At 37.9% G+C, this 13,286-nt stretch overlaps 1 pseudogene; it reads left to right on the forward strand.

Moving 5' to 3' along the window:
- The first annotated feature begins 299 nt into the window (after window positions 1-299).
- On the forward strand, window positions 300-489 carry LOC148117336 (Nuclear RNase P; annotated as a pseudogene).
- Window positions 490-13,286: the final 12,797 nt, after the last annotated feature.

Genomic DNA, 13,286 nt, shown 5'->3' on the forward strand with positions numbered 1-13,286 from the left:
GCCTGATTAGAAACACGGAAGTGGGCCAGGCACGGTGGTGCACACCTGTGATCCCAGCTACTCAGGAGGGAGACGCAACCAGTTGCTGGCGGGGAGTTTGCTGGAGGCCTACGAACAGCCAGGTCACCATGGCGACGGGCGGGCTAAAGTCCATGTGTCATCAGAGGCTATATGTCCCGGCCTTCTGGCGGGGCTATGGTTTTTGGAGGACTTTTTCAGCACCTGAGCGGACTCGCCTGACTGAGGCGGAAGCTGCGTGGTGAGCAGCGGCGCCATAGAAGGCAGAGAGGAGCTGAATCGGCTCTGCGGAAAAACTGTGTTTCCATAGCAACATGGGCGAGCCGGGAGGTGAGTTCCCAGAGAACGGGGCTCTGCGCGCGGGCGGACCGGGCAGGAGAAGCCCCTCCACGGGTGGGCGGATGCCCCCCCTCGCCGGAGCTTGGAAAAGGCTCACAGCCGGCGGTGCGAGTTCATTGCCTGAGGTGAAACGGCGAGCCCGCGCACGGCCCGGGGCGGAGCCATGCCTTTGGGCCATGCGGAGCGCGCCATTATGGGCTTCAGAGGCGGAGCTGTGGCAGCCGCCGCTGTCCGCTGCTGCCGCCGCCCTCAGCCAAGGTCGCCAAGAATTTAGTCAGATAAAAACATTTGTCGCCAAAAATTCAGTCAGATAAAAACATTTATCCCCTAAACAACGTCCCTTCGTCAGCAGGAAGTAGCCAGATCGATGCTACGCCCATTCTCCCTTAAAGAACTGGTCGTGATTATCATAATAAAGGCATGTTTACCTGGTTACCGTATCCTAGGTAACAAAGAAAGGCGGACCTTTTGCCTGAGGCACCTGGTGAGATAAACAATGTTACCTAGAGGTTTTTCCATCTGAATAGGGGAGCTGGAGAGATGGCTCAGCGGTTAAGGGCATTGCCTGCTCTTCCAAAGGTCATGAGTTCAATTCCCAGTGACAACTGCTTTGGTTTTTAAACAATAGAGGGGGACTACATTACCAGTGACAGCTTCCCCCAGAGAAAGGATTTCTCTTGCATTCTTTACACTTAATTTTTAATTCAAAATTTTGCTGGTACAGGCAAACAAGATTTGCTCTTTGAAACGGAGACATGCAAGTCTCTAAGTTCAAAACCAGCCTACTTCCAGTACTGATTGTGCTGAATTTTTACACTGAGAGTTTTTAATACTCTTAAATGTTTAATTTGGGAGGAGAGTTTTGTTTATGTTTTTCTAGGAATGCTGACATACATCTGGATGCCAGCGAGACCGACCAGAGAGATAAAGAAGACGACCCAGTGGATGCTGAGTGTCCTGCTGTGGAAGATTCGTGCGGAGACAGCAGAGATGACCTTCTGGGCGGTGCCAAGAGCAGCTGTTTCACACCATCGACTTGAGCAACACCCTGTGCAACCTCTTATCTCTTACTCTACTTTGCCTTTTCCTTCCTTAGGAATGGGTGGGAGCAGAGATATCCTTGGCATGCTGCGTCTAGGTGGGGACCAGATTGGAAAATAGTTTTGCCTTATTGCTCTTAAAGACAATAATTAGGGGGAGATGTTGGGAGCCACCTGGAGGCACAGGTGGTCCTGCAGTTTGGAGGTAGCCACGTGGGGCTGAGCAACCCTGCCTGCACCCTTGCCTGCACATGCTCAGACCAGCAGAGTGGCATTGACCAATCGGGACAGCGTTCAGGCTGCTCCGCCGTTTAAAAGCAGCTGCCTCGGGGCCCAAGGCTCTCTCTAAGCTTTCTCTCGTCCCTGCTCTATCGTCCCTTCCCCCAATTTTCCTCAAGGGAATGCTCCAAATAAAGATGTGACCAGAGAAGGAATTCTCGTTTTTGGTGGGGTTCATTCCTGCTGGACAGGATGGCGCCCCGCAGGAGCAGACATGTCTCGCTGTCATTAAAAGTCTTAGGTTAGTAAACATATTAAATGCCATATTCTGTGTGTCTTTGAAGTGTATGAAGACCATCTATCTATCTCAATGTAGCTGTTTATCACCTTGAAAACATACCTAACATGTCTTTAAGTTTTACTATTATAGATGACTATTAATTTGTATTCCTTAATTATTCATTACATTTTTAAATGAGCTGTATAAACACAATACTCCAAATAAAATTAGAAATATACATACAGTATAACAATGTTAAATTTTCATCAATTGGGTATATACCCAAAGAATGCTCATACCCTAAGGATATGTGCTCAAGTATGTTCTTGGCAGCATTATTTGTAATAGTCAGAACCAAGAAACAGCCTAAATGCCCCTCAACTAAAGAATGGATAAGGAAAATGTGGTATAGCTGAGCATGGTGATGCACGCCTTTAATCACAGCACTGGAGAGGCAGAAGCAGGCAGATCTCTGTGAGTTCAAAGCCAGCCTGGTCTACAGAGTGAGCTACAGTACAGGCTCCAAGGTTACACAGAGAAACACTGTCTTGAAAAACAAAACAAAACAGAAAAAGAAAGAAATTGGGGTGCATTTGCACAACGTAGCACTACCCAGTGGCAAAAATTAATGACATCTTGAAATTGGCAGTCAAATGGGTGGATATAGAAAAAATCATACTGAGTGAGGTAACCCTGACGCAGAAGGGCAAATATAATAAGTATTCACTCATAATTCTCTTTTAGACATAAAGCAAAGAAAACCCAGTCTACAGGTCGTAACCCCAGAGAACCTAAGTAATAAAGAGCATCCTAAGAGAGATATACATGGATCTACATATGAAGGAGAAAAAGATAAGATCTCCTGAATAAATTGGTAGTGTGGGAGTCAAAGGAGAGTGTAGAAGAGGAAAGGGGAGGAAGGAAGGGGAGCAGATAAAAAAAAAAACACTTATAGCTCAATAAAAGCAAAACAAAAAGAAAAGAGGAAAAAATGTATCAAAAAATCAAAATTCTTATCAATGTAAAATATTTTAGATTAATAGTTTTTTTTGGATTAAAGTAAGTTCAATAATCTACCCTTTTATCCTATCATTTCTTTTTCTTTTCTTATTTTTCTTTTCTTTCTTCCTTTTTTCTTTTTTTGGTTTTTCAAGACAGGGTTTCTCTGTAGCTTTTGGAGCTCGTCCTGGAACTAGCTCTTGTAGACTGAGCTGGCCTGAACTCACAGAGGTCTGCCTGCCTCTGTCTCCCGAATGCTGGGATTAAAAGCATACTCCACAACCTCCCAGTCAGAAGATTCTTAATTTCTTGAAATTTAATTTGCCAGGTTTTGCTATTGTTTCCTGAGCTGTTTCCAGAATGCATTTAAAGAGGCTTTACTGTGACTATACAGTGCCTATAAAGGGTTTTTCTCATATTATAGAAGTTTCAAGATGTCATATCTTACATTAGAAGCACTGATCGATTTTGAATTGAATTTTGTAAAGAGAGACAGGGATACATGTTACTCTTTCTACATTTAGATGGTTAGTTTTGCTAAACTAGCAAAAATTAACAAAGTTGTAAAAATAGTTTCCTTTTCTCCAGTGGATGTTTTGGGCACTTTTTCTTCAATAATCAGGTAATTCTAGATATATGATCATATTTCAGCATTTTCTATTTCATTCCACTGACTTACACATCTCGTTTTGTTGCAATAGCATGCTGTTTATGTTTCTATTGTTCTATGATATAATTTGAAAGCAGCTAACATTTAATTGCTTGTTCCTGTACGTAAGTGGTCTTTCCATCTTCTAATGTCTTCTTCGATTTCCTTCTTCACTGTAATTAAATTAGCAGTTTCAGGCTTTCACTTCCTCGTTAAGTCTGTTCATTGGTATTTAATGCTTGAAGCAATTGTGCATGGAATTGTTTTCTTGATTTATTTGACAATGTCATGGAATATTGGAATGTGGAAAAGCATCAGTTTTGTACTTATTTTGTAATACTGAGTGTTTTTTTTTATTTTTTTGTTTGTTTTGCTGCTTTTACCAAATCCTAATGTTTTCGGTTAGAGCATTTGGAGTCTTTTAGTTATAGGATTATAGCAATGATTCTTAGGAATAATTAGACATCTCCCTTTACTGTTTGTGTATATCATTTGCCATTTTCTCTTGCTTTACTACAGTAAACTAAAACTTCATTCAGCACATTGAGTAAGATTGGAAAGGGTTGATCATACATTCCTTTTGCTGAATTGAGAAAAATGCTTTCCAGTTTTACAAATTTAATATGATTTTGACTGTAGGTTTATTGTGTAGAGGCATTTTATAGTGAGATATGTTCCTTTTAGTCTTAGATTCTTCAGTACTTTTTTGATAAAGGCCTGTTTTGTACTTGTAAGATCATCATGTGACCTCTGACTACAAACCTATTAATAAGTGAAACATCCTTGCATACCTAATATAAGCCAAATTGATCATGGTGTTAAAATACATTATTAAATTCAGTTTATAAAGACTCTGTTAGAAAAAGGTAATACATTAATAATGTTCACCACCAGAACTTTTTTTTTTTAAATTTGGGTCTCAACTAGGCTAGATATGAAGGTACATTGTCCACGTAGGAGAAGTTTAGCATTTCCTGTATGTTTTAATCAGATAGTCTCGGGAGCATTTTTCAGGTCTGATAAAATATTTCCTTCATCCATGTGTTTCTAGGATTTTCTTTGTTGGGAGATAATTTATTGATTTTTCTGAATCTCTAAAGTTATTTATATCTTTTGTATCTGGTAAATTATCCATTTATTTTTGATATTCTTCGAACAGGAGTTTTTAAACATTCATTAACCATTTTCACAATTTCACAGGTGTTTCGTTTTACTGATTCCTTTTTATCTCTTTTTTGCCAATTTATATATTCATTCTCTCATTTAGTTCAACTAAAGATTTTGTCAGTCTTACCTTTTGAGAGAAACTATGTTTTTCATTGATTATTTGTATTGTTATTCATCTTAGTTACTATTTCATTGCTATGAACAGGTATGACCAAAGTAATTTTAAAAGGTATTTAATTGGGGGCTGCTTATAATTTCAAAGGGTGAGTTCATGGCCATCATGATGGGGAGTGTGGTAGGCATGGTTTATTAGTTACAGCTCTCATCTGATCTGAAAGTTGCAGGCAGAGATAGATTGGGCCTGCCATGAGTTTGTGACATTCCTCCTAATAGTCCCACTAACTGGGAACCTGCATTCAAACATACGAGTCTATGAGGCCATTTACTTTTTCGAGTCAGGGTTTATCTGTAGGCCTGGCTGTACTGGATCTTGCTCTGTTGTAAAGCTGATAATCACAGATATACCTGTATCAGCTTGGGATAAAGGTGTACTGTTCACAGAGGCAGAAGGAACAAAAACCAGTAGGTTTCAGATGGCCACTAGTGGCTGTTTAGTCTATATAGTGAGTTCATAGAGTATCTGTGTTACCGAAGTTCCAAGTCTCAAGAGGAGTCAAGGTCGATAAAAAGTCCAGAAGGTCCCAGAAGAAGGGATGGAGCTACCAAAGAAGGGATGGAGCTACAAAAGGCAGGGATCCAAGAAGCCCTCCTGGGTTTCTACACCAAAATGTTAGATTTAAGAATAGTAAATGAGCAAAAGATATGAAAGAAACCTAAGTCTGCTCTCAACAGTTGAGACTGTTTATTAGCACAGCAGCAAGGGCCAATGACTTCCCATGGGAATGGAACTTGTGTGAAGGGGAAGGAACTGATTAGGGCTCTTATAGGACTGGGCAGGGGGTTTGATAAATAGAACATTGATAGAGCTGCAGAGGGTACATAAGGACTTTTTCTTTTGAAACTTCTCATTCAGGCAAAGCAGACGGTAGGCAGAGTTTTCCTGTTCCACAGACAATCTCAAATACACTGAGGCTTATATTAATTATAAATGCTTGCCTGATAGCTCAGGTTTAGTACTAACTACCTCTTACAAGTTAAATTGACCCATTTCTATTAATCTACATTCTGGAATGTACCTTTTGCCTCTGTTCCATTTTGTGTGTTCAACAAATTCGATATCTGGCTGTCAATTTCTCTAACTCTGTCCCTCTTCAGCTCAGGATACTCTTAGCCTGGTTTTTTACCTAACCTCCTGCTGCCAAGCTACATGCCACTGAGCTCTTTATTAGCCAATTATGGTAATACATATTCATAGTATACAAATAATGTTCCACAGAATTTCCTCCTTTTTGTCTAAGTAAAAGGAAGGTTTTAATTTTTAACAAAGTAAAACTATATATATATATATATATATATATATATATATATATATATATGTACATATATGTATATATATGTGTGTGTGTGTGTGTGTGTGTATGTGTTATCAAGAATTACAGTTACAAAATTCAGTCTATTTGGTAAAATTAGAGAAAACTATATTATCTATCATATCTTTGTGAGGCTAAAATTTTACCCCTAATTTACCTTTTATCATAGCTTAAGACAACTCTATCTAATCTTCAACTCCATCAACAAACCTAGAAGGATGAAAATGTTACTAAATGACAGGGACATCAGTTTCCCTGGACCGTTACCCTAGGCTCTTCTCTGATGTTGGGGTATCCAGCTATGGCCTATAGACCTGGCATATCTGACAGACATTTCTGAAAAGCAGGGAATTTTGAAGGATTTTCTGCCTTGTCTTGACAAAGTTTGGGAGTCACTCACTGTCTTTTGCATTTACTGGTCCAGTTTGGAAAGTAGCTCTCAGCAATTGAGACAAAGGGATTTTCTTTGCTCACTTGGCTGATTTTCGCCATAAAGAAAATATATTCCATATGGAGTTTCTTCAGTGCCCATCACCTCCTCTGAAGTAGGTTGGTTCTGCCAGGAAGAGACATGTCTGTGTGAGCTGCATAAACACCAACAAGAGCATACACACACAGTATAAGGAAATTAATTTAAATTTGTATCAAAATATACATAAATCCATACAAATATAAATACTTAGGACTAGTAGATGCTTTTTTTTAGTTTAATATAGATTCAATAATCTATCCTTTTATCCTACCATTTCTATATCCCCCCTTTTCTTTTCAGAAAGAGATCTTTGAATCTAATCTTTGTTTAGCTTTTTAATGACCATTACCATTAATAACTTGTGATCAAGCCCCCTTAAGTGACAACAAACATCTAAAACCAAAGTTTGAGACTGTGGTTACAGTTCTCTAGACTGTTTCCTGTTATTTGTTGGTGCTCTTATCTTTGGGGGAGTCTTGAGAAAATGGGGACAATAATGAAGTACCATCTGGAGAAGTCTGTGAGCATGGACCATCTCAGCCAGCAGCCTTCAAGCTGTTTGGATGATCAATGTTAAGGAGACTCTAACAGAGGTATTCTGAAATTCTGGATCACATGGGCCATCAGTTTTCATTGGTGTTTGGTCCCCTTGCTCTGAAAATAAATAAACTTTTAAAGATTATATATATATATATATATATATATAATGTATATATATACATTATTTCAAGTATGGAGTGTGCATTGTGCATAAGTTAGCCAAATATGAGTTTTTATTATATGTTTGAGCAAGTAAAATATGCATTACATATCTTTTTGTTCTTTTAGGTTCATTTCTTTATGTTTGTAGTTAGGATTTAAGAGAATCTTTCTCTTTCAGACCTGATTTTCTTTATCCCAGAATGAATCCACAGCCTCTCATTTCCTGTGGAAATAAAAGCATAACCTCTCCTGCAAAGCAATACACATTTTGACTTAAAATTTGGAAGTCAAGAAATTTTTAAATATATAGATTGGTTTAATCAAGAAGTCCTTACAACACATTATGTCCTAGAAATCAAAAAATTCAAAGATGACAGAATAACATACAAGATTCAGACTCTCTGTATTTTTTTAATCTTTACTTTGCTTTTGCTTTTATATTACTTTACTCCCTCTTTTAGGACTTAATTATTTTAAAGCTATTTTATATACCATTTTTCTCTCTTTCAAGACTATGTATATTTTCAAATACACTGTGACACATTTAGAGGGTTTTCATCTGATCCTGATTTACTGCATATCTCTATCCTTTTCTGACCACATGAGACAAACTTCAAACTGTTAAGTGATGTGGCTAAGACCAAAGCCTATGCCTTGGCAGCTGATTCTACCCTGTTTTGTTCCCTGAGAACCTAGCCTCATGTCAGAGGTACAGGTATGAGCAGCATTTACTGTCTGAACTCTGGAAAGTTGTTGAGTCCATGCTGCCACCAAGTAGCACTGCTTGCTGCTCATAAACCCCATTCAAGTGTTCAGTAGCAGGACTTCCCAAAAGACCCTTCCATGCTGGTACACAAACCAGGAAAATGTATCTTAAAGTAGGCATGCCTCTGTTTGCCTCTAGCAAACAAGAAAACAGTGGTTACCAAGAATTTGAGTTTGACTCCATTTTTGTGTGTTTAGATTTCTTTTTTTTAAGCTTTTATGGCTTTATGTAGATGTATATGGCCCTGAATGTTGGGCGCCATTTGTAGGTGAAATTTTCCTGTCCTGCAGCCGCTCTGAAACACACTGAGTCTTATATTTTAAATGCTCATCTGATAGCTCAGGCTTATTACTTACTAGCTGTTATAACTTAAATTTACCCATTTCTATTAATCTACATACTGCCATGTATCTTTTATGTCGGTCCCGTTTTGTGTGTCTGATTCATTCTGCCTCTGGCTGGTGACTCCTTTGACTGTGTACTTCTTCATCCCAGCATCCTTTTAGTCTAGTTTTCCCATCTAACCTCCTCCTGCCCAGCTATAGGTTAGCGAGCTCTTTTTAGCCAATGAGAGTACTACATATTCATAGTGTATAAAAGGATTGTTCCACAACAGTAGGACATCTTGGGAACTGTCTCAACAAACAGTTCTCCCTGTGATATAAATTTGCTGACTGATAACAGTTGCACAATGACATTAATACAGTCTCAGCAGGATTTTTGGTTTTCTGCCGGCAGGGAATTCTATCAGAGACTATTACTAAGTCAAAACTCATGTAAATGTAATTCATGGATGGTTTTAACCCAGGTAAAAATAATAACTTGTTAGCGTAAGTCCCATGGTTCTGTTTTTTTTTCAAGGAAGATACAGGTGTAAAGGGGTTGTGGAATCCTGCTCCATTGTTAAGAAAAACTGATAATATAGTCAGCAGCACTAGGAGGAGTGGGAGATATGAAGATCCATCTTATAATCACTTTAACATCAATCATAGAGATTCAGAATTTGCCTGCTGGGTTTCAGTCTTGCTTTGCTCCAGTATTTATTTACTATGACCCTTTCCTCCTCTCTTTTGGAGTAGTAATGTATTTTTGTGACATTAAATGTTAGAAGTATGTAATTTGTTTTTTATTTTGATTTTGCAGGTGTTACAGATAAGAGATTACCCCGAGTCTCACAAGAAACTTTAAGCTCTGGAATTGTAAACAATCTGAGACTGAAAGACTGTGGGGACATTTGAAGTTGGACTGAGTGCATTTTGCATTAAGATATGACTACAGACTTAATGCGGACCAGGGAGCAGGATGGAGTAGTTTGAATGAGAATGGCTCCCATAGGCTCAAGTATTTGAATGCTTAATTCCTAGTTGGTGAACTATTTAGGAACAATTAGGAATTGTGGCCTTGTTTGAGAAAGCCTGTTACTAGGGAGTGGGTTTTGACATTTTAAAAGCTAGTTCCAGGCCTAGTCTCACTTTCTCTCTTCCTCCTGCATGCAGATCAGGAAGTAAGCTCTCAGCTACTGCTCCAACACCATACTTGCCTGCCTGTCACCTTACTCCTCACCTTAATTTTCATGGACTAAGCCTCTGAAACTGTAAGCAAACTCCTAATTAAATGCTACTTTTTAATATTTTCTTTGGTCGTGGTGTCTCCTCACAGCAATAGAAAAGTAACTAAGACAATGGGCTCTGTAACATGAGGGCCTGCTTGTTGGGGTTTCTGTCCTGTCCAGTTCCCACAGTCGGTAAGCCCCAAAGAAAATCATACAGAGATTCTACATGAGATATAATCTGATTGGCCCACTATCTCATGTATTCTTTTTAGCTCTAGTAGCTTATATTAATCCATTATTCTTATCTGTGTTAGCAACATGGCTCAGTACCTTTTTCAGTGGGACAGGTCACATCTTGCTTCCTCTGTGTTCTGGGCAGGAGTGGGAATAATGGGCTTCCTCCTCCCTAGAGCACTCCTGTTCTCATTGTCTCACCTCTACTTCCTGTCTGGTTTTCCTGCCTATACTTCCTGCCTGGCTACCAACTAATGAGCGTTTATTTAAAACATTATTGACAGAATAAATACAATTCTCCCACACCAGGCTGAAAGCTGCATATGATTATTGATTGTTTTTCCCTGTTAGCAGCTTGCATAGTACATTGAAAATTGTAAGAACTAGTTCTTATGGATGAGACATGAGGGCTGTTTGCCGATCAATTCCTCCAAGTCCTATGCCTGAAATGTGTGGTGTCTTTCACAGTAATGTCATACCTTCAAGTCCTCATAGGCAGCTGAGCACAATGGCAATAGTGTCTATTCCTTTGGGTGTTTCTTAGATTTCCCAAACTAGATTTCAGGATTTTTTAACATCCTTCCTGATTGCTTCACTTACCTATAGCTCATTGTGGTATAATGTTTAATTTTTTTGATTGTTTCATTTCTGTCGTTTCCCTTAATAGTGATTTATAAGTTCATTGCTTTAGGACCTGATAAGATAGAAAATACTGATTTTACTTTTAAATAATTTTTACTTGCTCAGTGACTTACATTGGTATCTGTATACAGAATATTCCATGAACTGCTGAGAAGATATGTATCCTATAGCTATTAAATATAATAGTCTATAGATTCTTACTCTAGTATGCTTTCTTATTTCTGTGATAAACAACATAACTGAAAGCTACTTGGGGAAGAAAGATTTTATTTCACTATTACTCTTATGAATTCATGATCCAGGGGAGTCAGGGTAGGAATTCAAGATAGGAATCAGGAAGCAAAACCCACGAAGTAATTATGCTTACTGACTCCCTCCCCCCGGGTTGTTCAGTTGAAAACCATACTTTTTTTTCTCAAGTATATTTTTACACTATTTGTTCAGCATTTAAAGCACCTCTGCAATTTTTTTCTGCTATGGCATTCAGGAGATATTTTCATTTGCTGTGCTTTTTCATATTTCCTATAATTTTGTGTTGTGACCTCTGTATCATGTTGGATTGCTATGTGACACCTTCAGGTTTATCTTTTTATAGTGTTTAGCCATCTGTGCAGGGCTCAGTATCAAATCCCAAAAAGAAAGAAGAAACCACTGTAACAGCTAAACTACATATAGAAGTACACACAGAAAGTATTGAAATCAACAACCCCAACAACTATACAGCAGATACTTCTCACCCAACAGTAGACCATCTTTGAGAGGGAGGAGGCATCTGCAACCTAAGGCCTTCTGAAGTGGCTTCCTTCTCTCTTCTTAGCTATTCCTGTGTATTCTTTTACATATGAACTTTACCATCAGGCTAACCCAGTAAAAGGTAGATATATTTGAAATTGAATTACATTTATGAATTACATTTAATCATTAATTTTGGGAAAACTTTTTAAATGTTTTTAATTTTGAGTTTGTCAGGGAAAAGTCAAATTTAAATAGTATTGCTCCAAAACCCTTATAATGGACTCTGGAGTCCTTATTCAATATCAGGCACATCCGCAATAGAATTGTGAACCAAAGTCCTGGAATATTCACAGATATTCCTAGGAACAGGGTGACCTTGTAATAGAGCATATACAGAAAATTCTTGAATACATTTCACTAACATTAAACAGCAAATTCTTGTATACATTTCACTAACATTTGTAACAGTGTGTGAAATCAGCTACTTTGTTACATCAAACTGCCCAGTCCCTTCCTCTCTAGACTGACTTTTTCTTCACACAAAAGAAAGTTCTTCACCAAAAAGAATCACTTACACTCTCTAGCACTTTGAGCTACCACAGAAGACCACTTTTTTAAGACCCTTAGACATGTGCCTGAAATTGAAATCCCAGAAGCTTCAAGAAAATGTAAACATTTTTTAAATCTTAGTCATCAGGTTATTTTATCAAAAGACAATGCCATAAAGTGTACAAGATGCTGTAGCAAAGTACCATACTAGGTAGGAGATAAGCAACAGTTATTTTGTTTCTGATGGTTTTAATGTTTTTGCTTCAAATTTTTCCTTATTTTGTGTATTCATATGATGCTACATTGTCTTATAATCTATCCACTTTATCATGCTGTTTTCTTTTTATCAGTGTTATGTAGGTATTTTAGAGGATTTGTTGTCATCCTGGCAGTAGAAGAGAAATTTAGGAGCTTTCTGACTCTTTCATGCGTTACAGGATTCTTAATTTGCCCTCATTTTGTTTTCTTCCATCATTAACAAATTTTCTTCAAAGTTGCTCCTATCCACATCAATTTTTTTGTTTCTCAGAGCCTGTGTGTTTCAAAGACTGCAGTTTTAAACCCTCCATATTGTCTATTTGATATGCATTTGATATTCATTTTTGTAACACATACTCATAATTCATATTAATGAGACTCATTGTGATATGTCCATACCAACTTCTAGATTACATGAATTATATCTAGCTGTGTTTTATACCCCAAACCCTGCCATCTCTCCTAGACCCTAGAAGTCTCTGTACCATAATCAAATTGACTATTTAATTTTTACTTTCCACAAGTGAGATAACATACAGCTTTGAACTGAACACTTTTGAAGTCTTTGCCCAAAACTGTACTGCATTATTTTGATTTTATGTTTTCTTTTTCATCTTTAGGATTAAATCATGACTAATTTTTCTGAATTTTCTTAAGGTCAACTTTAAGTTCTTAACCATCTTCCTTCATGTATGTCTTGTACAGTTTGGTGTCTTCATCTGCCACAAATATAGTGATGGGAGTGAGACAAATCAAGGACTAGAATGTCATTCCTTTTCTCTTTAATCACAATTAATTTGATGTTTTATTATTTACTATTTTAGATTTACTTTTTCTTCATGATAGCTTATATACTACTGAGGGAAAATACTGGAATTCATGTAAAAAAGTGAACGAAATTGTTTTCTGCTTGCTTACTACCCATTTTGATGCCATTTTATAAGACACAGAGAATATATACATGGGGGGAGAGAGTAGTAACACACCTATAAACATATACAGTTATAAACTCACAAGTCTATTTCTTATCTGTGTCTATCGTAGATGTAGCTGGTGGTGGCCATCTGATTGATTTATTCTTTAAATCATTTCTACCATGCTAGCACAGGCTGCAAAGAAGACACTGTGTGTTTTCCCAGAACTTCTAAATGTTTCTCCTCCTGATGCAGGTTCAC

Source organism: Myodes glareolus, chromosome X (genome assembly GCF_982192425.1).
Source record: "Myodes glareolus chromosome X, mMyoGla1.1, whole genome shotgun sequence".
NCBI classification, from domain to species: Eukaryota; Metazoa; Chordata; class Mammalia; order Rodentia; family Cricetidae; genus Myodes; species Myodes glareolus.